The 27,963-nt window shown below is 39.7% G+C and overlaps 2 long non-coding RNA genes across 2 annotated transcripts; both read right to left on the bottom strand.

Annotated features, from left to right (window-relative positions):
* Positions 1–9,299: 9,299 nt before the first annotated feature.
* Positions 9,300–9,866, bottom strand: LOC129770981 (uncharacterized). The gene is made up of 3 exons (XR_008742249.1): positions 9,734–9,866; positions 9,566–9,676; positions 9,300–9,506 (listed from the first exon to the last, which is right to left on the bottom strand). It is a non-coding gene; the product is annotated as an uncharacterized LOC129770981 (long non-coding RNA).
* A 4,630-nt stretch (positions 9,867–14,496) lies between these two features.
* Positions 14,497–18,369, bottom strand: LOC129764907 (uncharacterized). The gene is made up of 3 exons (XR_008741289.1): positions 18,239–18,369; positions 14,819–14,955; positions 14,497–14,766 (listed from the first exon to the last, which is right to left on the bottom strand). It is a non-coding gene; the product is annotated as an uncharacterized LOC129764907 (long non-coding RNA).
* Between the last annotated feature and the right edge of the window lie 9,594 nt (positions 18,370–27,963).

Below are 27,963 nucleotides of genomic sequence, written 5' to 3'. Positions count from 1 at the left end.
GTAACAGTCGTTTGGTTACAATTTCCATGGGCGTGAAATCAGATTCAATTGTGTGTCTAAAGACAGATTAAATGTCTTTGGTTGAGCTTACAAACATAAAAGATATTAAAACAAGAGGATAGCTACTCAGGGAAAACACAATCTTCGCATTTTGTGAATGCACCCTGTAAGCAGCGTGCGTCGTGAAAAACCCTGAATGAACGCGAACAACCGAAAATCTTCTCGATGACAATTCCACAAAGTTACTATTCAAGAAAACGACATTGTAAACAGTCAGGGATGATTAGTGTGGAAAAACTAGCACCCGTCGTATGAGCGTTCATTTCTCTTCCTCTTGTTTTTTTTTTTTTGCAAGTTCGTGAGCAAACAATTTTGGCGTCCGATGCGCACTGTAACAAAGCAGACACTGACGGTTCGCCGCAGCAAAACAAGAATGTATTGCGCTGTTACGCATACGATTGGTTTCGCAATGGTACGAGGCGACCTCGATTATATACAGTCTCGGATTTCTTATAATCGATTCCTGTATATAATCGAGACCAAAAAAACAAATTTCATTCGTTTTTCATACATATTTTTTTTGGTTTTTTTGAATATAAAAGAGAAATTTTATTTTCATCCCATTAAACTGAGAACACAGCGAAAAATTATCCAGAATCTCCCAGATAGCAATAGACGATCATATCTGATGAAAATTTGGAAAACAATGAAAACTTCAACAAAGACAGAGTTACAGAACTTTTTTTGTTTCGGACACTATTTGCCTCAAACAGGCTCTACCTTAAAAAGTACATTTCGTAAGACGATTCTGTTGCTGCCGTATAAATATGAGAAAAAATGGTACAGGATATAGTTATGTGACATCTAAATTAGTGGATTTAAATAACATTTTGGAATTGAAATACTTTAAAGAAAGTTATTTTTAAGTGTTACTAGCTAACCCGGCAAACTACGTCCCGTCCATTTACTTGATTAATTCTCGAGTAATGCAGAAATTTGTGTTTCATTTGTATGGCAGCCCCCCCCTTAGAGAGGGGGGAGGGGTCTCAAAATATCACGAAAACCTTCCCCGGCCCCAAAAACCCCTACATACCAATTTTCATGTCGATCGGTTCAGTAGTTTCCGAGTCTATAAGAATCAGACAGACATCACTCCATTTTTATATATATAGATAGATTATTAATTTTATCCCGAAAATTCACAATTGATTGTTTCTATCAACCAGATTAAAGTTCTCTAACCGCTCTACAATTTGTTCTTCAACACCTGACTTCTTTATTTTTTTTATATAAATCGTTTATTTTTACAGGCTCAGTTACATTAGTTTAAAGGAGCCGAATTCTTAAGTATATGTTTTAAAACTATACATAAATAATTTTCCTAACACTATGGTTAGTAAGGTGGAAAACCGATTACTCGCGGTTTACTCGAGTTTAGAGGGTGACATCTTTCAGGAAAGGGATGGGATATAAGGGAATTGTTACAATGTTGATGATCACACTCGATTCTTAAATCTATTGTATATTTACATTTTAACTTATTTTACTGTTTATACCAAGGGGGCCAATCGCTCGCAATGGATGAAAAGGAGGGTATAAGGACATAGGTACAATCACACACGAAGATCGATAGCTTTAAGGAAAACATATATTTGGGTCATGTAATCAAGGTCTAACCGAGCCAACACATCTCTCACCGGCACATTGGGCTGTCTTCCTCGGGCCCGAAGGGAGTTTTCTAAATTCGATCTGGCGACAAGATACATCTCGCACGACCAAACAACATGCTCGATGTCGTGATAACCTTGACCACAGACGCAGAGATTGTTGCTGGAAAGATTGAAACGAAAGAGAAGCGCATCTAACGAACAGTGATTGGACATGAGTCGGGAGAAGGTGCGAATAAAGTCCCGACTCAAGTCCAGACTTTTGAACCACGGTTTGAGGCTAACCTTAGGGATAATCGAGTGAAACCACCGGCCCAATTCATCTTCGTTCCATTTGCGTTGCCAGTTAGCGATGGTATTTTTACGGACTAAAGAAAAAAATTCATTGAAGGCGATTTGACGCTGGTAAATGTCGCCTTCAATCGCACCTACCTTTGCTAATGAGTCAGCCCTCTCATTACCCGGAATTGAGCAATGTGAAGGGACCCAGACAAAGGTAATGACATAACAGCGTCTGGATAAAGCACTCAAAATTTCTCGTATTCTCTCAAGGAAGTACGGCGAGTGCTTTTCCGGCCTCACTGAACGGATAGCTTCGACAGAGCTAAGACTATCCGTTACAATGTAATAGTGTTCAACAGGTCGTGAGGCGACGCTGTCCAGCGCCCAGTATATCGCTGCCAATTCAGCAATATACACTGAGCAAGGATTCTGAAGACTGTGGGAGGTGCTAAAAATTTCGTTGAACACTCCAAATCCTGTGGACTCATTCATAGAGGACCCATCAGTAAAGTACATATTATCACAATTGATACCCCCATACTTTGAATCGAAGATCGTTGGAGCGATCCTCGATCGTTGATAATCTGAATATCCATGGATATCCTGTTTCATGGACAGATCAAAATGCACAGAGGAATTGATGTAGTCAGGAAAACAAACACGGTTGGGAATATACGAAGAAGGATCAACCTGCATGGAGATGAATTCATGATATGAACTCATGAATCCGGAGTGAAAATTTAGCTCGATCAGCTGCTCAAAATTCCCGATCACCAATGGGTTCATAACCTTACACCGGATGAGGAACCGAAGAGATAATAAATTGAAGCGATCTTTTAGTGGGAGTAGGCCTGCCAAAACCTCGAGACTCATGGTATGCGTTGAGGGCATACATCCCAACGCAATACGGAGACAAAGATACTGAATTCGCTCGAGTTTAATGAGGTGTGTTTTGGCAGCTGATTGAAAACAGAAACTGCCATACTCCATCACTGAGAGAATAGTTGTTCGATACAACATTATAAGATCTTCGGGATGGGCTCCCCACCAGGTGCCGGTAATTGTACGGAGAAAGTTTATTCTTTGTTGACATTTTTTACTCAGATACCTAATATGGACCCCCCAAGTACATTTGGAGTCGAACCAGACCCCAAGATACTTGAATGACATAGCATGAGTGATCGGTTTACCCAAAAGTTGAAGCTTTGGTTTTGCTGGTCTATGCTTCCTAGAAAAAACCACCATCTCTGTTTTCTCCGTGGAGAATTCGATCCCTAGCCCAATGGCCCAGGTTGAAAAATTGTTCAAAGTATCTTGTAAGGGTCCTTGCAGGTCGGATTCGTTTGATCCTACGACAGACACCACTCCATCATCTGCAAGTTGTCTTAGGCTGCAATTTTGTGTAAGGCAATTGTCGATGTCGCTTACATAGAAGTTGTACAAAAGGGGGCTTAAACATGAGCCCTGGGGGAGGCCCATGTAAGAGAACCGACTTACTGCCGAATCTCCGTGAGAAAAGTTCAAATGTTTCTCACAAAGCAAGTTATATAACATATTATTCAATAGAGGCGGCAGACCCCGAGAGTGTAATTTGTCTGACAAAACCTCTATTGAAACAGAATCAAAGGCCCCCTTTATGTCCAAGAATACTGAAGCCATTTGTTTTTTTTCGGCGTAAGCCATTTGAATTTCTGATGAAAGCAACGCAAGACAATCATTCGTCCCCTTGCCCCTGCGGAACCCATATTGTGTATCTGAGAGTAAGGCATTCGTTTCAACCCAACGATCAAGGCGAAACAAGATCATTTTCTCCAACAATTTCCGTATACAAGACAGCATTGCTATTGGGCGGTACGAATTGAAGTCGGACGCGGGTTTTCCGGGTTTTTGAATAGCTATAACTCGTACTTGTCTCCAATCATCCGGAACAACATTATGCTCCAGAAACTTATTGAATAAATTCAACAAGCGATGTTTGGCCACATCGGGGAGGTTTTTCAACAAGTTGAACTTAATTCTATCCGATCCTGGAGCCGAATTGTTACTTGAAAGGAGAGCAAGAGAGAATTCTACCATCGAAAACTCGGAATCAAGATCGCACCTATCTTGTGGTATATCTCGAACAATTCTTTGCACGGGAGCGAAATCGGGACAAACCTTTCGCGCAAAATTAAAAATCCATCGATGTGAATGTTCCTCGCTTTCATTCGATGAAGAGCGATTTCTCATGTTTCGAGCCACTTTCCATAATTTTTTCATTGACGTTTCTCGTGACAAACCTCCCACGAAATTTCGCCAATAAGCACGTTTTTTACCTTTGATCAAGTTTTTAAATTGATTTTCAAAGTCTAAATACGTTTGAAAATTGTCAATGGTTCCTCGTTTCCGAAAAGCTTTAAATGCATTCGATTTTTCTACATAAAGCTTTGAACATTGGCTATCCCACCATGGATTGGGAGGCCTTCGGTGAATGGTGGAACCTGGGATGGGTTTCGTTTGAGCGCGAACCGCGCTGTCATGGATCAAACGAGAAAGGAAGTTATACTCCTCCAATGGAGGTAAACCATCTCTGGAATTGATGGCTAGAGTAATCGCGTCCGCATATTTTTTCCAGTCAATGTGTCTTGTGAGGTCATATGCCATGTTTATAGATTCAGAAGAATTCGACCCAATGGTGATGGAAATTTTGATTGGCAAGTGATCACTACCGTTGGGATCCTGGATTACATTCCACTTGCAATCTAACGATAGTGAATTCGAGCAAAGCGAGAGGTCAAGAGCACTTGGGTTAGCAGGAGGTTTAGGTACACGTGTTGTTTCCCCAGTGTTCAAAACGGTCATATTGAAGCTGTTACAAAAGTCATATATCAACGATGAACGATTGTCGTCGTACTGTTCCCCCCAGGCAGTTCCGTGAGAGTTGAAGTCTCCCAAGATCAATCGTGGCTCAGGAAGGAGTGAGCACATGTCAACAAGTTGCTTGCGGCTAACCGCAGCTCTCGGAGGCCAATACAAGCTGACAATACAGAGGTCTTTGCCTTTAATGTTTGCATGACAAGCAACAGCTTCGATCCCTCCAATAGGTGGAAGGTCAATTCGGAAAAATGAGTGGCACTTATTGATCCCCAATAGCACCCCTCCGTATCTGTCATCACGGTCCAAGCGTATAATATTAAAATCGTGGAAAGAGAGATCATCTCGCGAAGAAAGCCAAGTTTCGGACAGAGCAAAAACATCACAATTGAACTTATGAATTAAAAATTTGAATGCATCCAATTTAGGGATAAGACTACGACAATTCCACTGTAAAACAGTGATATCTCCGACCTCTCTATTCAAATTAGACATCAAGAGAGATAATCATTGCAAGGAGGGGCCATGTTTGCATCAATTGTTGCAAAATTGTCTTTAGTACTGGAAGCATTGAGATGACAATGGTTCTGATGGAATCGGAAACATTAAAACACGTGAAGATTTGATCCACAAGGTCAGTCAACTTTATAAATCCCGATTGGGAAGTTGAGCTGGACGCAAAAAAAGGGACAGTTGGGGTTTTTGATGTCCCCTCGAGTGCTGGGTCGTTCGAAGGTGAACTATTCCCACGGAAGCCAGGAGGAACCTGATTTTGCTTGTCCGCTGCACTCGATATTTTAGGCAAGCTAACATGGGGTACCACCGATGGGACTTGTCGTTGAACTTTGGGAGTGGACACATTTTTGCGCCGGGAATTCCCTTTGAAAATAAACGGTGTGCCCTCGTTAGCTGTATCCGCTTCCAATTCGTCAACTGGCAGTGAAGCAAAGACATTGTTTGTTGGTAATGGTTGTTGTTGAGCCAGTGGGGAAGCGCCCTTTAAGATATCCGCGAAAGTGCGTTTCGAGCGTTCCTTCAAAGAGCGCTTTTGTTTATCCCAGCGACTCTTGTAAGTTTCACAAGCTGAGAGCACGTGTGGGGATCCCCCGCAATATGGACACTTATGCTCAGTCGCACTGCAGGATTTCCCCTCATGTTGCTCTCCGCATGTGGCACAGCGCTCCTTGTTGGCGCAATAAGCTGCTGTATGACCAACTGACTTGCATTTGTTGCAAGTCATGGGCTTTGGCACGAAGAGTCGCACCGGCAGCCTCAATTTGTCCACCATAACGTAGTCAGGGAGGGCGGCACCAGCAAAAGTGACTCGAAACGAGTCGTACGGCGTAAATTTCTTTTCTACTCCTTCCTGGGTAACTTTTCCAACTTGGCGACATTCCAAGATTTTGACTTCCATCGAAGGAAGCCTCTTGAACCTGCCAACTCCCATACTTTCTATAGTTTTGCACGTCAGACCCGTTTCAGATATAACGCCCCCAATTTCTACGTTATGGGAGGGAATAAAAACTCGATATTCGAGGATGAAATGCTTATCAGCAACAATATCGTTCGCGTCCTTTCGGTTAGTCACGACAACTCGCAGTTTGTTCGGTCTTACTTTGCAAATTTCCGAAACAGAGGTGTATCTTTTCAGATCTGTCATAATCTGTACGACCCTCAAGGCTTTACCATTAGGTTTGGGCCGGAAAAAAACAACCCAAGGACCAGCGTCAGGCGCATCGTCCGGATAAACCCTGACACGGGGAGCGGAAACAATAGGAGAGGAATTCGAGGACAAGGTTTGAGTGGGGACAGTAACATCAGAGGGGGGAAGGGATGTCGATGATTGGGTGGAAGTATTGGAGGAATCAGGGGAAAGGTTTGCAATCTTTTTTTTGGAGGGGGGCTTGGTAGTGTGAGTTGACTCGTCCCCAGAAGAAGAATCTTCGGGCATAGGAGTCCGTTTAAGGGACTTACTACACCCTGCTTGAGCAAGCGAGGGGGAGTCTGAAATGTCCATGTCTAGACCCCCACCCTCCTCCATTCTTAGAACGAACGATTATTATCTTTACAATTTTTTTATCTCACTTGTAAAAAAAAAAAAACTTAAATAAAATAAAAATAATCACATAAATTTGTTGTTCCGATATGCGCTCTGTTACCCTATTAAGGGAGACACAAAAGTCACGCGCTACGGAGACAACACAATAGCAGAAGTTATTGTTGTACTCAACTGAGCGTCAACCACGTGTTGACGATGCCGTTATGGTTATTGATCCACTACAGACGCCGATCCAGACCACTGCAGAGGCGCTGCTTCCTCGGTTCTGGCTGCTTTGGGCACTTTGGGCACTAATTCACCACAGAACACACGAGAAAAAAAAACCAACTCGTTGGGGAGAAGAGAAAAAAAAAACTTCGAGAACAATGCTTGAGGAGTGATGAATAGCACATCCAGCTCCATCAAGTTGTTAGCGAGGAATGTACCTGACTTCTATCTTCCTTAATTTCGCTGCAATATTTTTCCAAACAGTGCAAATTCATACAAAATATCTCTTTTTTTTTTAAGATGATGATGGCCCTCCTCATACCCCTACAAAGGTTTGAGCAGGATGATTTATCTTATAGATGATAATTATAAAAAAAAAACAAAGCGAGCTGGATCTGTTGCAGGCATAAATATCTATTAATAAAACAGTAAAAATAGGCACAAACTGCGAAAAACCAAACAATGTTCTTATCCATATTGACATTGACATAGTCATAGTCTCAACCAAGATGCTAAACTATAGGTGTTTCGTTCTTGACACTTTCATGACAATACCTGAGACGAGTAGCGAGACGTAGCTTTCTGAATTATTTACTTTTTGTTTGGTTGTGTGGTTATGGTTTCATATCAACTCGCTGAGGAAAACAACTGAAGGAAGAAATAAACAAATATATATTCGTGAAAAATAGTGTACTATAGCTGCAATAAGGTATTTATATTATATATTATAACCGCTCCATGTAATGTAATTAAACATACACATACTCTTTACAGATACACAGGTCGGAGGCCACTGATCATTCAACAAGAGCCAAAGGTTGTACCGCTCATGGCAACTCTACACGAGCTGAAGATTGTACCGTCCAGTGACCATTCTACCCTGGATTCCTCGAGTCAAGAGAGACGCACCACGATTGATATGAGGTACAGACTAGGGGGGCGTCGCTGATCAATGGTCAGTTATACTCCAATAGGAAGTATCCCGTGTCGGCCACACATACATAGTACTGGAGACTGCAACATCCCAATTATGAGATCTTTGTAATACTAACCTCGAGCCAACCGCGAGTAATCGGTTACATATTACTAACATAGTTGTAAGACAAAAATTGTTAAAATATTGGACTCCCGGCCCCGTCAAGCTACGTGCCTTAAAAAAATATATATTTTGGTAAAAAAATTATATATTATTCAATATTTTTGGGGGACAGTGAGGATTTGATTAGCTTGTGAGTGTGATAAAAGTGCTATAAGTCTAAGAAATCTGTTGTCCAACTCCTCCACAGATAATCGTTCATCTCGCGGTTCTCTATCATGCCAAAATTATATTGTGAATATTTTATTTACTTCAGATGCCGTATTATTGTGCAGTAAAAGGATGTGGAAACAAGGTTCTCATAACGAAAAATAACCCGGACATTGTTTACCACACTTTTCTCCGAGATGGAGATAAAAATCAAAAATCAAATCATATGCTCACGTCATTTCCATAGAAGCAGTTACGATGACCGACATCAAATGCGTCATGAACTTAATGGTACGAGGAAATATAGGATGTTGAATTCCAAAGTTAAACATTTTTTCTGCCTTATATGTATCAGCCATTCCATGTCTAACCGATATAGTGGTTCTCCGATTTTCGTGGAAAGTGGTAGATTGTAGACTTTATTGTAAAATATTAGACCCGTCTTTTCTTGTTTTTTTTTATTAGGGCTGTGTGGTATACGTTGCAAATCGTGAATATTGTCACCGGATTAAGGGCATTGTAGTGATGTAGAACGTTGAACTTTTGACTAGTCTGAAATCGATCCACCGCCGCAACAATAAGAAATTTCTCACCGTGCAATTTTTCGAAATGACTGGTATACTCATCGGCAGTGCGGAAATACTCTCGGCATACAAAGCAGCAGCGCAAAGAGGGGTCCAAATTGTGTTTCAGCATACGTTCCACCGTAGTCACATAACGAATTTCCGATAGAAGTCGATTCGCCGCTACCATCTCTTTAATTTCCTTCAAAACTATGTCGTTTTGTAAAATTGCATCCAGCATACGCAGGAATTTGTTTTGCTTTTTGGAAGTCAACTCTGAAAAATCAACAAATATAATCATTCTTTAGCGTAATAAATATATCAAACCGACCTACCAGGGTGATTGTTCTGTTCTTGCTGCTCCAGTAGGTTTCACAACCGCTCCATGTTCAATTTCAAATGATTTGGTCGATTGCCATTGGCATGCTGTTGGATTGGCTCATTACGTGTTATCAAATTGTGGTTCATCAGCACCCAGCCCAACTCGTCCATTTTCACACGAGTGTTGCGGCGCAGTTTTATCTCTTCGAAAAGTTTTTCGCGTAGTTTCCGTTTGATGATGCCTCCGTCCTTGATCAGATTGTGCCGATAAATTCGTACCACGTACGATTCTATTTCATGCTTTTGCCCTGGTGATAAAACAAAAAAAAATAACACTCTCTTTTAAATGCTCAATAAAACCACATACGAAAAACGCTGCTTGCTTGGAAAGAAAAGCATTGATTGCGCGGCTAGAAGGTAAAATATACTCAAAACATCCTTCTGCACTGTTTTTAATTCGACCGCTGATTGTAGATATCTGAAAAAGTAGAAGCAATTATGAGAAATTGTTATACAAAAAAATCCAGAAAATTACCTGCCTACAGTGAAGCGCGAGCAGCTATTTTGCCAACGAATGCATTTGTCACCAAAAGATATGATTTGCTTTGTAAACAAATTTGTTTTTTCACGAGCAATGGCCGAACAGCAATTTTGACATTGCGGTCCACCTATAGTATAACGCCTTGGTCTCAACTCCAGGCCCAATGTTTTTTCTAAGGCATGTCAGAAAAATTTCCAACCCGAGAAAATCCTTGACTGATTGGGAATTGAACCCAATATCTAAAAGTTTCTTTGTAGAACATAAAAGAGATCTGCTACAATCATAAATAATCGATATAACCATCTGATGAAAGATAGTTTACGACAATTCCGAATGAGCTATCCCAATTCCAGTTTTCACTCCAGACCCTTTATAAAAATTTCATCATGTGTCAGTTTTCTGCCAGTGTTCATTATTAACATTCGTCCAGGCCCACCAAACGCGCCCGAGGCTCAAACCAAACGGCCCACCAAACGCGCGCGAGGCTTTTTTTTACCAATCTACAATTTTAACAAATTTAATAATAAAAAAAAACATAAAAACCAAAACATCAATCATCGTACGAACATGGCAGTTTGAGATACCTGTAAATACATTTTCTAATTTCAATTAATATTAAACATAAATAAATCATTTGACAAAAAAAAACAGACAGATTTTACGTGGGAAATACACATTCCCCTAAACTCTGACATTGTTGCTGCACGTTCCATTTCTCTGGGCATCGAATTGAAAAAATGTATTCCTTTGTATAACAACGAGTTCTGCGACCTACTGAATATAAAGTTAGGTGTTCTTGCATCATCCGCGTTTCTAGTATTGTATCTATGAACATCACTTCCTCTTTCAATTCGATCACACAAGTATCGAGGCAGCATACCGTTTAACATTTTGAAGACGAACACCATTATCAAGTAATAAATTCTTTGCTTCACAGCTAGCCACTGTAGCGCGTCCAACATCAAATTAGAGGAAGTGTATCTACTACATCTTAAAATCAAACGCATAATCTTATTTTGTAAACGCTGCAATCTCGTTAATTGTGTATTGTTTGCAAGGAATAGGATCGACGAGCAAAAGTCTATGTGCGGTGAGATCAATGATTTATACAATTAAATTTTACTGTTCACCGTCAGTCCTTTCTTCAAACCACACAAAACGCCGTACTTCTTGGCAATCTTCTTGATGACATTATTGATGTGAGACTTGAAAGTTAAATTGTCATCAATTATAACTCCTAGGTATTTGATTTCATTCACGCGTTCTAATGTCTCACCATCTATTTCAAAATTTACGTCAATACTGGAGTTTACTGAAGAAATTAGCATGTATTTTGTTTTGCCAACATTTAATTTCAATCGTTTAAATTTAATCCACTGAGCCAGAGATTGCAAATCTTCGTTTATGTGATCCTCGGTTTCTTTTATATCCTTAGCTGCGATGAACAGTACCGTATCATCCGCGAACAAATTAATATCACAATATCGTAAAACCCGTCGCAGATCATTTATATATAAAATAAAAAAATGGGCCCTAAGACACTTCCCTGCGGCACCCCGAGTGAGTTGCTGATGGGATCGGAAATAGAATCATTAAAACAAGTCTTTTGAGTTCTGTCGCACAAATAGATCTCGAACCATTTGTACGACATTCCTACAATTCCATTGCGCTCCAATGTTTGTAACAATAAGGGCCTAGAAATTGTTTCAAAAGCGCGTTTAAGATCCAGAAATACCGCAAATATGGTCTCTTTCGCCTCGATATTCTCTTTCCATTTTGCTAACACCAGATTCAGAGCGGTTGTCCCTCTCGATATCCCGACTGTTCCGGTATTAGCAAATTGTTGTTATCTACAAAATGCATCAGCTGGACTTTCACAACAAGCTCTAGTATTGTTTCTAATGTGTGCAACATGTTAATAGGGCGGTACTCTTCGGCTTTATCCGTCCCATTATCTTTGGGGATCGGAATCACAAACAAAATCTTCAAAAATCGCTCCACTCAATTTTTACTCCACTGTACGTGTTTTTCGTGCTCGCTGTTTCTTCGATTTCTACAATGTTCTTCATGGTGAATTTTACTTTCGTGTCCAATTGTTCAACAAGGTATACTTACATTTGGTATACGAGTCTGTTACAACAAGCTGTAAAAAGAAAACATACCTGATTTGTGAAGGAACAAATCGTATATTCTCTCTGAGAACATTGCGCGATCTCGTAATGAATACCATTCAACGACATTCACCTGATTGAACACCATGTGATTGCTTTCCATTGAACGAACTCACAAAATCAATACGAGGAAGTCATTTAGAGAGCGGGAGGCGATAGAGCAAAGATCACTGGAGACACTAGTAGTGATATCGAAAATCAAGTTCCACGAAGCGCTCGAAGGCTTGATTGAAGTGGATCAAACGCTGACACAAGTGTAAAGTAGCTTGCGGAAAATACGTTTGACAACGGGGACTATCACCCTTATCATAGTTTTCGAACGAATAGGATACGTACGCAAATCCCATCCTTGTTTTCGTACGAGCCATTCGTCGTATTTTCAATTTACAGTCGTACTAGATCAAGTTTTTGGTGTACTACATTATCGACATCGTTGACAGATAGGATGTGTTTTACGTATCGAAAGCATTAAATTTATGATACAGTTATCTGAACATTGGAGTTTATTTTTGGGGTTTTTATTTGTGCAGCTTTATAACAAACGAGATATACAACTGGTGAGACTTGTTCGGACAAATAGGAAATGTTTGTATACTGAACAATATGATTGTTCGAAATAGTTAAACGAAGGTAATCTTCCGCTAGAAAAACCGGATCCGGCTATTCTAAATTGCGGATTGCCGACTATCACACTATGGGACATGCAGTCCGTGTGTACCCGACTTATCCGCTATACGACTAGTCAGCTGTTGGCATTGAGAAAATCCCTTCTAAGCAACCGCCGACCCCGACAAAAACTGTCCTCTGTTACTACTAAATGACCAGTGAAAAAGTTAAAGTTTCTAGCTTTAAATTTCATTAGCAACCGAGGCAAGCTAGTCTGAATATGAACAACTTTGAGGAATTCATAAAGCTTGATTCGCTGCTAGAGGCGGATAAAGCAAAAAATAACAGCTTTCCAGGATCGCACTTTAGCAAGTGGTTCAGTAGATGAAATGCGTGCAATCAGTCGTTCAGTTCAAATAATGACGAACGGCGTCGATCGCAACCGAACACCGCAGAACTACCAACAGTTTTCTAACCGAAGTTTGCAGACTGATTACAGTGGACTGACTAATCATCATTTCGCAGCTGAGCCGAATACTACCTTCAATCGACATTCTAGCACAAAATCATGTCAACAAATGCATAATTGTTCAGCAATTTTTAATGCAAATGTTCAGCAAAAACCAACATACCGATAATTTGCGTCGAATGCTCATGAAAAATAACGTTGAGAATGCAACTGATTCACTAGACATGCAACATGCAACCAACCCAACAGCCGCGTGAGCTTCTGTCCATACCCAATACAAAATGCAGAACGCTTTGCTCCGTAAAAAATTGCTGGATTAACGCAAGGTGCTTTGTGATCAGAACAGTCGAATTGCTGCCGTTGCCGCCGTGATTAACAACGGCGAACCAAATGTAGCTGTGTAGCCATTCATACAATCGGTTTTTCCATACATGCAGTGAATTCTTCCGGTTCTTGGTCAAACTGCTAACAGTTGCAATCCCTTCAATTAACTGTTCCCAGTCGTTGACCTATATTACCATATTTCTTTGCAAAGCCGATTCTGCAGGGCAGCTACCCTCCGTCACGCAAAAATTGTATCAACAGAAACGTGGTGGTCCCATGAGCGCTACAAATTCTTAGAATGTATCGAATTCTACATGTTAATTTTTACATGTCACGAGAGAACTGGATTCCTACAATACATTTACCAGTACAGAAATTGTTATATGTTGCAACATTCAAATTTAATGCTGTTTTCTACTATATATTACCCTTGTTCATGATCACATTTTTATATGTTTGTGGTTGTTCCTTTTTTTTATTACTTCATATAGTAATGTGCTTCGTTTCATCATTGTCATTTTCATATATTCTCACTATATGAATTTTTGCAAAATTGCGTCGATTATTTTGTCGTTTGGTTTTTCCATCAAGTTTATTAGTATAAGAGGATTGTAAATTAAAAAACAAATGTTCATTCTTTTCGTTTTGTTATTTTTTGAGACTGCAATCGCTAAACATTTTTTTGGTATTCTGGACCCTTCCTCGAGCGGTATGTACTATGTAGTAACGCAAACTGAATGGAATGTAATGAATCTGCACTCTGAAATCCAAATTTATGGTAGAAAAATAGAAAAAATAGCAACTGAGCAAACCAGGCTCGTGCGAAATCTTAAACAATTTTCGATTGTTGAAACTTTGTTCATTATAATACGTTTATTTATATAATGTGCGTTTGATGAACATATTTTCATAATTAATAAAGCTTCCATTTTTGAATTAAATTTCAGTTCATCAGTATCTATCCTGTCGTTAAATTTATCAATGAAGGTGGCATACATCAACAAAAAATCTCTTCTCAACAAATCATAGTATTGAGGCTATAGAATTCTTTCCTATTATAGTACAAGTTTCTATTTGTAGTTGGGGGAATTGTTTTGATGTGTGTACCATCCACACACATAATGATGCCTGGAATTTCTGACTTTTCGTAAAAAAATCGTTTTGCATTTCTAATTTCATTTTGCGTCATCGTAAAATTTATCCACTTTGGACAAATTTTCGTTTCGAGGACAATCAGCATCTCGTCAAGCACCTTCGAGAACGTTGACTGAGCTATTGCCACATCATGGTCCTTGCTAGTTCCATTTTGGTAGCCTCCTTCTGCAAAAAAACGTAGGCAGGCAGCAAGCTTATCCTCTACCGATAGCCCATGGTGTTTTTGGCAAGGAAACTCTTCTCGGATCTCCTGAAGAATGTACCGAAATGCTGCCTTGTTCAAGCGAAAGTTCTTTTTAAATCTGAAATTTTTCATATAAACCTCAAGCTATTTAAAAAATAAGTTCAACTTACTCTGTTTCTGATAAATTCATGATAGCATTTTTCTTTCTAATTTCACTTCTCCTTCTTCTTGACGATGAAGCGTTGGACTCCATCATAGCGCTATAACCCAGCATTATGGTATCCATCCTTCGACGTTTTAATGTGAACTGGAACAACAGAAGTTGAATAGAAACGTATGAACTGAAAAGTCTCATTCATTGATAAAGAAGAACAGAAGTTGAAACTTCAGTATTCCAGTGATTTCATTAAAGCTTATCTAAAAATTCAAGCAGCAGAAATTAATACAATGATTCAGCAAGTCTACATTCCGCAGCGCAGAGTGATTCACCATTCAATTATTTAACAATTTCAGCAATACGCTGATAATCCGGATGAAAACGTGGAAAATATGATCAACAACCGTTTGATGATTCAAACGATCAATATTATGATCCGGATGGAATGACATAGCGTCATTACTTTTCATTCAAATTCATCACTTTTTCTTTTCAAATAGTATTTCGCGTGCCAACACTTCGGAAAAAAAATAATGGTTGCGATTCCTCACTGACACAACATCAGGTTTTCAGCAGCTATCTTAGTTAAAAGTAACTACTGTGCGTTTCTGTGAGAACACCTCCAAAGTGGATTTGTCCAACTTCCTCAAGTGCCCATTCACTGTTGCTCTGTCCATTAACTAAGTGGAAAGGATACAAATGAACCATCCTCAAATCTGCGCTCACGTAAAATGTTGCGAACTGCAGACACCTCAGGATGCTGTCGAGCATCACAATAAGAAACACGAGTAGGAGGCGAATAAAGCAAACATTAAAGTTCGGTTGTCAATGGACAACGGAGGAGTGGAAGTTAAAATCCACGATTTGTCCGAAAATATTTTAAACGAAGAATCGCTACTTACCTTACTTGAGCTATACGGTGATGTTATATCCATCAAAGAGTTGGGCGTAAATTTCCATTCAAAGGAGTTGCAGACTCCGCAACGCAACACACCAACGAATTTAACGTTGCGTTTGGCCCGTTAAGAGAAAAGCGTACTCAGAACATCGATGTACACGATGAAATTGACGGAGTAAGCGCGAGAAAATTTAAAATACCTTCTTTTGTCCTTTAGTCTAATTCCACTATTGAGGAGATTTCCAAAAGTGACGAGTCGTGTGAGAATGCGCCGTTTTGAAAGGTGAAACGAGTGAAACAAGGCAGAGCGTCCGAAGCAACAACGGACGTCTTCTCCTCTGCATGAGTCTACCACAGCCACTAACTCTGGAGGATGTTTAGTAAGAGCTACCTCTTCTCCATTTTTTTACCTCCTTACTAAACTTACTAAACGCAAAACATCACTCCTTATCCTGTATAACCATATGGATAATTCACTGATCTGTCAGCTACAATATTGGTACTCTTAATACAAACGCAGCCTCACATCCCCTTTCGCAACGTAGATATTCGCATTTTAACAGGAAAAATCAACAAATCGGTCACATGTAAGGCCGACGCACATTCAAGTTTGCTCCAGAAAATCTTGTCAATAATCCCCTCCCCTTCTACCTTCAAAACAGTGCTCACTATTTGATTCTTGTTGGTAAGTGTTCTTCTTAAATGACACTAACGTTCCTTGAGGAACTTCGCCGTCTCAATGTAGTATTACTTGCTTTATTCTTATTAGTACATTGTTGAGATTTTTATGCCAAATAACACGCCTTGGATGCATTCTGAGTGGCAAAGCTCTAAAATACGCGTGACCACAGTGCAAGTCGGAGGAAATTTTTTCAACGAACAATCCCCCCAACCAGAACCTTCAGCATGTTAAGTGTGACACTAACCACTCGGTCACATGATTTAATAGCGTTATTACTAGCAGCGATGCCACTTAAACCAATCTCTTAAGCGTCTCATTGATAATCTTGGTCCTTGTGATGCTTGGGATACATTGAATCGAACCCAATTGAATACAGTTATATTCGACTAAATGCAGTGTCGCGTCTCGATCGACTTCATGTTTCGCAGGTTATTGTTCTGCATCTTCGCTGGAAATTTTGTGACGTCCTTTTCGCATCATAAAGTTTGCAAGGTATAGCGAGGTTTTCGGCCCATTCGAGAATATGTCTTGAATACCGTAAACCTTGAATGATTCAGCCGCTAGTGGAACTATTGGTATTCGAAGAAACGGAACTGCAATAACTGGTTGACATGGTGGACAGATTTTTCAAAACCTAGAACTAGAAGTTTTTTTTTCCGATGGAAAAATGATCAAACGTTTCGATTTTTCATGCCAGAAACCAACGACGATATTAACAACAACCCAAATGGAAGACTGCGACTAAACAAAGCCAAATTCTGAGCACTAAAGCACACCTGCATGAGCACTTGAATGACTGATTGACCTGTGGAATTTTTTTTCTTCTTTTCGAGTTGGTGAAAGAGTACAAAAAATAATACTACCATTACCGAAATAGAACTTGACAACCGGTAATTCACACACACACCGGTTATATGGAGAGATACGTATCCGATTATGTTGAAAAATTTCACACTGCAGATACTTTGGCAGGAAACTATGAATTCCCGACCAATTACGTCATTCCAGATTACTCCGTGAGCAACATTCAGTTAATAAGCGAAATCTTCTCAGCAGAATTTCCTTCTCGGCGTGATGCGGAACATACGTTTGATTCCGGAATTTGTGTTACTAATCGGGAAGATAATGTCCTCGCCAAGTTCTCGTTTGCTAATCAACGGAAATATCTCTCCCGAATTTCCTATCCTACGCTTTGCAAGGCGATCCTCTCATCCTCATCTAACTTCAATCCTTCCTTGAGAAGCTGCATCCATTTGCAATGGTCCTGGTGGTCACAACCCGATGTATTTGTCTGGAGTACAGTTGAACACTCTGTAAAAATTCTTTATCATGTATTTCAGTTCTTTGCCAAACCATCGACTTCAATTGAGATAATTCAATAAGACATCGCAGCTGATGTCGATTTTTAAGTTAAGTCCTGACACTACATCAAAAAATTATTTTGTTGAGCATTTTCATCACCTCACACTTGTGATTCCTAGCATATGTCTTCAGTATTCCGAACTCTGCAATTGCCCGTATCACTCCTCAAATAGACCGAACTATCTGAAATCGTTACCCGATAAAGCAACTAGCAACTAACAATGTCTCAATTTGCATCTGCCGAAGTACAAATGCACTTCTAGTAAGCCGATTCATCAGAAGTTCTCTAGCCGCCTAGATAGTACGCCGAATGTAGCAGCAGTTCCAGCACTGTATACTTGTTTTGAAAAGCGCTGCAAAGACCGTTGAATATTTTCCCGATCGTCTCAAGCTAAATCCTACAGCTGCTTCTCTGCTTGATTTATTCAGATCATGCAAAAACCCCAATGTTTTATGGGAGTCTGAAAAAGCATACGGAGCAGCAAACTTACCTCGGCGGAACGCTCTATGTATCAACCTGTGAACGGGAAAATATCACACGCGGCGTTACTTTGCAAAGAAAACCTAATGATTCACTTGTTCCTGATCGAATCTCAAATCAAAACAAAACAAGTGTGAAAATAAAAAACATCTGTCATCGATAATACAGGTCACCCAAAGAAATCTAGTACACAGAAATACGGCCGTAAATGAGGATAGCTTTTTCTTTGACGACGTATCGTATCCGACGAATCAATATACGGATACGGCCGTAAACGAGAATAAGGGTGTATAGTTTGAATTTTGAGGACTAGGTATCATCAGAATTGGTTCGCAGCAAAAAGAGTAATTAATTTTGGAACTATTCCACGTGAAGTTGACATGTTTTTTGATTTGTCATTCTTGAAAATAGACATGATCCTTCGTCGGAGTAAATTTTCGTGCCAAAACAAAAACAATTTTGTTTTACCGATTCAATTTAATTTAATTTGTTTGACAATTTTTTTTTGACCATGTATTGAGTTGGGGAATGAAATATGGGGGTCATAGCGTTTTAACCGAAAACTTTTATTAAAAACAAAAAACGAAGGTAACGCCCTTCATATGGTTTGAAAGGGAGCGGAAAAGATGGGAATCGGTCAGGCCATTATCCAGAGCGCCGGCATTCCGGCATTCCTCGAAAATATCCGATTTGTTTCTTGATTGTTCAAAGAGTTGGTCCATAACTACATGTGACAAATACTTAAATTGGAACAGATATACTTTCGTTCTACGCATAGTTGTCCCATGTTACTTTTTGACAATTTTCACTTTTCTTCATAAAACGATGTTTTTATGCCTAATCTTCCAGAAAAGCAAAACAAAATTTATGGTTTGTTCCCAGCTTTAAAAAAAACATCAAGCTCAATTGTCCCATGTTGATATTCTAGGCATAACTGTCCCACCATGCATTTTTTGGAGATCCGATTCAAGTACAAGAATTTCTGGTTTGGAAGAACCAACTTATTATCAAACAAATGAAAAAAGTGATTGAATTCAATCGCAGCGAATGGAAAGAAGATGGATCTAAAACTCGTCCAAGGTCACTCGGGTTTTTTATCGATGGGTCCAAAATTGGTAAATCTACAGGATTACCGGACCAGGAATCTACATCAGTGTTGCCACACGTACAGATTTATCTGAATAGGTACAGATTTTTTCGTTATTTTTGGTACAGATTCTGTACGGTACAGGGTACAGATTTTCGACAAAATGTACAGATTGATTCAGATTTTTCCCACTTGTGAAATTTCTTCCATTTGAACGATACGATGAACGCAATTTTAAGATGAAAAGATTTGATTAAACATCGTGGCTGTCGCTCGATAATTTTAACAAATGAAAGTATGCAATCTAAATGTAGAAAAACTATGTATAAGCATAATCAAACACACGAATAACTTGCAAATGTATTAGGTGTATCGGTAAGTTTCTTCGGTTTTACAACAGATGGCGTAACTCGATCATTATTCCAGTGAATCTAATTTCCAGACATTCGTTGGAAAGCTACTGTCATTGCGCGTCTTTTTCAGAATATGTCAAAAAGTAAACAACATAGTTTTTTGCCACTTCGAATATGTCGAATTTCGTACCAACGGGAGTGTTTTTGTGGGGAGTGTTACTTCCTTACTTCAATATAAAGAAAAAAGCTGCGGAAAGTCATCGCATTTTGGTGGAAGTTTATGGTGACCATGCTCCAACTCAGCAAACATGTCGAAGAAAGTTCCGGGCCACCAAAAAAGTTTGAAGATGATGAATTGGAGGTTTTACTCGATCAATAGATACTCTTGAAGTAGCTCAGCAAACCATATCCGATCGTTCAAAAGCAATTGGAATGATCCGAAAGATAGGACATTGGGTGCCGTATGAATTGAAGCCACGAGACGACGAACGCCGTTTTTCCACTTGTGAACAACTGCTCCAACGGCATAAACTCCAACGCCGTTCAATAGTAATAATGATGCAACACCGACTTGAATAGATCACCACAGATACAGTAGAACCCTAATTATCGGCGAAATAGTCGGGCAAGCTCACCGCGAATAACGAAAACCGCGGATAACGCAATAAAGGACTAAAAATGAGGTGCACACACGAAAAAAGATGTTTCAGCATGAAAACTATGTATTATCAATGAAGAAATCATTAAGCTATCCATCTATATTGTCGTGTACTCCAGTGGCCAAATAATGTAAAAGTCACGATTAAAAAAAAAAGAGCATGAGTCTACCACTCACTGACAAATTCCCGAAAAGTCTTGAGCTTGAGCTTGGGTAGACTGTACAATTCGTAGTTGCTCTCCGTGATTGACCTGAACCATCCAAATTGCACAAAGAACACACAGAATGACGCTTGGGACTAGCAAATCATTCTCGTTGTGCAATTTTTGGTGATTCGAGCTTTAAATGATCAATAACGACGCCGGCCATGTCCTTACAGTCACCAGGGGAAGGGAAGGATTGTTAGTATGATATTCGCTGCACGAAGGCCAGAAGGGTCGCATCTCTAGCGTGGTTCCTCAGCGTTTATCAAGGAAGGGATATTTGTTAGTGGGAGAGGTAAGAATCAGGATTCACTGAGGTAAGTGATGTGATTATGTAAACGCGAACTGTCGATCACTCGGAGTAGCGATATTCCGTAAATCTCATGTGTTACAACAAGCTGTGGAAGAAAACCTATAGAATTAATTGGAACGGCTGTTCTATTCTGTTATTTATCACATGTTTATGTTATTTATTACATCATTTATTTTTGGGAAACCTGATAAGGTAACCGAGAGAACTTCTCTAAAATCAATCGGACCGGTGATCATGTCCGGAATAACCGTTAATCATCCAGTATGCTATTTATCGAGCTTCTATTGCGACGGCAAAAAGTCGTCCTTATGAAACCTGAGAAGGTAACCGACAGAACTCAGCTCATCTAAAACAATCCGGCAATATATTATGATCATCGAGCGTACTAAAATAATGTTATCTACTAATTATGAATGATCTCACCAAATTATTGTCCGAGTGTAGGTTTTGTTCTTATTGATTAAAAAATCTTTCATATAAAATATAAATCCCTGTGGTTGTATTCACTGTATCACACTGTCAAAATACACATCTTGAAACCGCTAACTACATGTGATCATTGACCAAAGACCAATGCGGTATAAACAACCACTATCAAAAGTTTCGCGATTGTGCTGTGTTAAATTAAGCGAAACACACATACACACAAGGTAATTCCACGCGCGGAAACGAACGGAAAAAATACACAAAACAGAACAAGATACGCGTCACTACCACATTCTTAACTTCATATAAATTGAAAGATTTAAACATGTACAAAATCACGTTATAATGACAACATCACTGAAGGAATAAAATTATTCAACCGCTCTTCTGGCAGCCACCGAAATTAACACACTCACACTTATAACGTGCATCGTTGAATGGAATATATATTCACACGCAAAAAAACATGTTCTTTCATGTTCATCAAGCGTCTCGCCAACAGTAAAATAACTTTCTCCAAGTGGATGATCAAACTAGTTACACTTATCCAGAGACTTCCAAAAAACCACAATGGATTAATTCGCAACTCTAAATCACTTTATCGTTGCATTGAACTTTTTGACGTAGGACTACGTCTTTCATTTCTATACCGGGGTGTAAAACCAAAGTTTCGAGAACGAAAGCGTTACGCTGGAGACCGAGATTTTGAGCGTTAATAGCTCTTAAATAACTGAACGAAATGGTATGATAAACACTTCATTTGAAAGATAAAATGTCTACGCGTCATATACTTGTTACTTTTTCATCCAAAAACTTGTTTTAATAGTCTTAAAATTGCTTTCAAAACAGGCTATTGAAATCAAAAATCGGTATATAAGCAAGCGCCGCTCGTAAACCCACTCAGTTATGATTGAACAGCGATTGGAGCATGTTGTCGCTGTTGTTGTGAAGCTAATTTCGTTTATCATGAATGCGCTGATGAACGGTGTCACCAAGAGCCTGTTTGTGCACCTAAGGCCAAAAGGGAATCCATCAGGAGGAGAGTGATGCCACGGTTCCGCTTGAAACATCGGAGCAGCCGCCACACACACACACACACACACATACACGCGCGGAATTCTAGTTGCTATCATCGTTGCTGAAAAATAATCTGCCAGTTCCCCTGGGAATTGAAAAATACATTCATGCGAAATAGTTTATTTTAATGTTTTCTATCCATATAACACTGCAACCAAATACATTTGGTTTTGTTATTTTTCAATCAATCGCAATTAACAGGAAAGCTTCTGAATATTTTTTTCCCCATCAGTGGAAATTTTCGTATCCAATATTGGATGCATAACATGAAAAACGGAAAATGTTTCACATCGCGAAAATCAAGTCATTTTCGAGCGATTATTTGCTTTCTACTCATATAATACTGCGACCAAATACATTTCGTTTTGGATTTTTTCAATCAAGTGCGATCAACGTAAGACCACGTCTTTCGGCAATTTATTAGAGGTGCAATGAATCTTTAGGAATTCCCGCTCTACGCGCACTGACAAACAATGTTTACTCAACAATTTCTAGAAATGGGTGTTGTGAGAAAGGATTAGCGAACGCGAAAACGACAAACGGGAGAAAGATACGTTTGGAGGTTGAAGGAAATTGGCAGAAAACTTCTTCATTCTATCATTCAAATAATGTGATTGATACCACATCGTTTTGCCAGAAAGAGATTATTAATGCTCAAAGGAGGAATCGAGTCCTCCGAGGAAATTACCCAGCGCAAATTAGAGTCGACTATCGATTGCGGCATTCGTACACAAATAATTTTATAATGCAGTTTCACCAAAGTGATTTCTTCGGATATATTCACAACATCATGTCATGTATTTCATATTCTTCATAAGGAAATCCATATCCATGGCACCTATCGGTAACGAATTATTATCGAAACCACGATTTTCGCTAAATGCTCCTTTCAGTTCGGCCTGTAAAAAACTTTTCTGTACTCTAATCCATCAAATTTGGAGCCCTGAAAAGGGCCGTTGATTATATGCTAAGTTAATATAACACGCTCTCCTCGGATACGATGGGCCAGCTGGATGTCCTTGGGCATGATGTGACGCGTTTTGCATGGATAGCACACAAATTGGTATCTTCGAATAAGCCTCCTGCAGCGTCATAACCGCGGAACTTTGGAAGCGCAAGTCGGTTTTGAAGTCCTGAGCAATTCCACGAACCAAATGCTGCAAAGGTAGCTTGTGGATCAGCAATTCGGTCGACTTCTGATAGCGACGAATTTCATGCGAAGTTCCCGGTCGATAGCGATGTGGCTTCTCCACCTATCCTGCTACTGGTGCGCTTATCCGAGCTGACTTCGTGTGCCTTACCACCGAATGACTAACGAGCTGTCTGCGAAAGACTAACGAGCTCAAGTCCTCACGGTGCGAGAGTAGAGTAAGAAATGAACGAAAGCAAAGGAAGTGTCATTTTATAAACCATAAAAGTATAGAATCTAAATCCCACCCTTATTATATTCGTGAGTATACAGTAAGCTTATACAATAAAGAGGGTGGGGTTTACATTCGATTCTTTTATGTTTTATAAAATGACACTTCCCTTGCTTTCGTTCATTTCTTACTCTACTCTCGCACCGTGAGGACTCGTTTCATCGGGACTAAGCAGACAGCTCGTTAGTCTTTCGGTGGCAAGGCACCACGAAAGCAGCTCGGATAAGCGCATCGCCGCAGGAAGCGTGAAGAAGCCACATCGCTATCGACCGGGAACTTCGCATGAAATTCGTCGCTATCAGAAGTCGACCGAATTGCTGATCCGCAAGCTACCTTTGCAGCATTTGGTTCGTGGAATTGCTCAGGACTTCAAAACCGACTTGCGCTTCCAAAGTTCCGCGGTTATGACGCTGCAGGAGGCTTATTCGAAGATACCAATTTGTGTGCTATCCATGCAAAACACGTCACATCATGCCCAAGGACATCCAACTGGCCCATCGTATCCGAGGAGAGCGTGCTATATTAGCTTAGCATATAATCAACGGCCCTTTTCAGGGTTCCAAATTTGATGGATTAGAGTTCAGAAAAGTTTTTTACAGGCCGAACTGAAAGGAGCATTTAGCGAAAATCGTGGTGTCGATGATAATTCGATACCGATAGGTGCCATGGATATGGATTTCATAATGAAAAATATGAAATATATGACATGATGTAGTGAATATATCCCCATATCGAAGAAATCACTTTGATGAAACTGTTTACCATTTGTCGTTTTTAATTGTTGGGAAAGGGCATTATTTCTGCTGACTAAATTCCAAGAAAAAATCCATTCCTTCTTTAAGCGTGATTCATTCTGCTTCGGATCAACGGAACAGTATGATAATCATTTCATACAAAAGATAAAATGTCCAAGAGTTATATGATTGCTATTTATTGAGTCAAAAAATTGTTTCAAAGCTTAATGACAGCTTCGAAAACAGGTTATTGAAATCATTCGTATCCGTATGTAGCGCGCCCACTTGGAAACCCATTAATCTTATTGGAATGTGAGATGGGGAAGCTCATACTTACGTCTATGCATTATGCTGTACACTACAGACTTTTTTTCTCCGTACTGATTAAGAAGCCGACCGAACTATCGGTCGACAAGTCAGTCTGCAATCGGCGGGGGCTCTTAATTTCGTTTTTGCAGGCCGAACCGAAAAAATTTCAGTCGAGTTAACTCTTGTTTACAGTAATGCTTTTGAATCCGGACACTTTGTATTACATTCAATATCATACCACAGCCATAACATTTATTTCATGTTGATTTTATGCGATTAATAGTTGCTAATATAGTTACTGATAGTTTCTTGATAGTTACTTATCAATCGCATTAATTCAACATGCAGAAAATGTTGTGGCTGCGGTATGGTATTAAATGTAACGCAAAGTGTCCGGATTCAAATACATTACTGTATACTTACTTCGATGTTATTCGTTTCTCTCTCAGGGTAAGCAACGAATATAATAAGGGTGGGGTTTAGTTTCCTTACTTTTATGGTTTATAAAATGACGCTTCCTTTGCTTTCGTTCATTTCTTACTCTACTCTCGCACCGTGACGACTCGTTTGTTTGGGACCAAGCAGATAGATAGTTAGTCTTTCAGTGGTAAGGCACACGAAAGCAGCTCGGATAAGCGCACCAGCCGCAGGATAGGTGAAGAAGCCACATCGCTATCGACCGGGAACTTTGCGTGAAATTCATCGCTATCGGAAGTCGACCGAATTGCTGATCCGCAAGCTACCTTTGCAGCTTTTGGATCGTGGAATTGCTCAGGACTTCAAAACCGACTTGCGCTTCCAAAGTTCCGCGGTTATGACTTATTCGAAGATACAGGACAGGACAGGACATTCATCTGGCCCATCGAATCCAAGGAGAGGATGCTATATTAGCTTAGCATATAATCATCGGCCCTTTTCAGGGCTCCAAATTTGATGGATTAGAGTTTAGAAAAGTTTTTTGCAGGCCAAACTGAAACGAGAATTTTCGTTTGGATGCCATACAGCATCGAGAAAATTCCGGAAAGATCTAATCGTTGCTGAAAAATAATCTGCCACTTCCCTGGGAATTGAAGAATACATCCATGCGAAAGAGTTTATTTTAATGTTTTCTAATTATATGGCGAACACAGCGACCAAATACATTTGATTTCGTAATATTTCAATCAAGTGTAATTAGCTGGAAAGCTTCTGAAGATTATTCTTTCTCATCAGTAGGATATTTTCGTATCCAATATTGGATGCATAACATGAAAAACGGAAAATGTTTCGTATCGCGAAAATTATATAATTTTCAATCGATTATTGCTCAGTCGCCGAAATTCTCATACTCAGAGAGTTCATTCTCCTCTAGTTTGCCTTCCAAATTGCCATCGTAAACCACACCTTCTCTCGATTCAATCACGCACGAAAAGCATACTGAAATGATATTCTGGTGGTGAAACCGATTCATTTTTCGTGAGGCGTCGTGCACAAATTACGTAACGCGATAAGGGGGGGGGGGGGGTAGATGTTCCGTTACTTTCTGTTTATTAGATATAGGAAATTGCGTTACGAAAGGGGGGGGGAGAGGTGGTTCAAAATTCGGATTTTTAGCGTTACGTAATTTGTGCACGACGCCTGAGGACATCGACAAGACAACATCGTTACTGAACGAGCTGAACGGCGAGGGATCGAGGGATTCATTACCTGGCCTGACCTGACCTGAAATGCAATCAGTTTGTTTTAACTGTGAGGGAGCGCAGAAAAGCCGATGCTGATACTCTCGTGACCAAGAGAGTATCAGCATCGAAATACGGTTCCTCGGGAAGACATAGAAGCAGCCGCCACACACACACATACACGCGCGCAACTCTTTTCGTTTGCTGGTTATCGAGAGGAAACCTGGAAAAAAAAGATCGTTGCTGAAAAATAATCTGCCAGTTCCCCTTGGAATTGAAAATTACATTCAAGCGAGTTTATTTTAATGTTTTCTATCCATATAATACTGCGACCACATACATTTGGTTTTGTGATTTGTCAATCAAGTGCAGTTAGCAGGAAAGCTTCTGAAGATTATTCTTCAGAACAAGGTTTTTTGTATCCAATATTGGATGCATAAAACCTTGAGTCTCCAACGTAACACTCTCGTTTTTGAAGTCACCCAAATATTTATTTATTCATTCATTCAGGATGGATTTAGATTCAACTTCAAACAAATGATCTCTAAATCAACGATAGTCCTACGTCACCCTTGCGGTTATACCATAGATATAACCCACTTCCTGTTTTTTTGAGAAAAACACAATAACTGAAAAAATAGAGCAGAGCGCACACATCTGTCATCCACCGCAGCTCAACCCGTACTCCGGGCAAATACCCGGAAGGTCTATAGATGTACTATTAAACTCGCTGTCGTGAATAATCCGCACCGCGGATCATCTGCCCTCGGATAATCGGGGTTCTACTGTATACAGGCAAACCTTTTTTTGTGCGGGGAATAGGGGCCGCACAAAAAAGTCGCATAAAACAATGGGTGGGTTATATCTATGATATAACCGCAAGGTTGATGTGGGACTTCCTTAGCTAAGCAATCATTAGTTTTTATTGATTAAAATTTTGATTGAATGACACAATTTCCGAATTCAATTGAATTCAACATATTTGCTTTGGGAGTAAAAAGATTGTACAATGCCATGTAAGGTCAATTCATGCAATAGATTATGTTCTTCGTTACAAGTAAATTTAATGACAGTCTTTTACGTTTGGTATGATAACAGATGTCTGTGTTAGGCAAACACATTTCAGTCAGAACAAAAATACCCCCGATTTGCATGTATTTGCAATGCCGATTTCCCCAGACACCTTGGTTTAGAAGTCTTTATTAGGTAAACACATTTCAATCGGAACAAAAATACCCCTGAGCTGCATTAATTTGCAATGCCAATTTCCTCAGACACCTTGATTCTGAAGTCTGTGTTGGGGAAATATATTTCGGTCGGAACAAAAATGCCCCCGACTTGCATATATTTACAATGCCTATTTCCCCACGCTTCATGAATTTGAAGTCTGTGTTAGGGAAACACATTTTAGTCGGAACAAAAATACCCCCGACTTTCATGTATTTGCAATGCCGATTTCTCTAACGCTGCTTGGTTTTGAAGTCTGTGTTAGGGAA

The sequence above is a fragment of the Toxorhynchites rutilus genome, chromosome 2 (genome assembly GCF_029784135.1).
Source record: "Toxorhynchites rutilus septentrionalis strain SRP chromosome 2, ASM2978413v1, whole genome shotgun sequence".
Taxonomy (NCBI): domain Eukaryota; kingdom Metazoa; phylum Arthropoda; class Insecta; order Diptera; family Culicidae; genus Toxorhynchites; species Toxorhynchites rutilus.
Note: the sequence above shows the minus strand (reverse complement) of the source record. Positions and strands in the feature narration are given on the sequence as shown.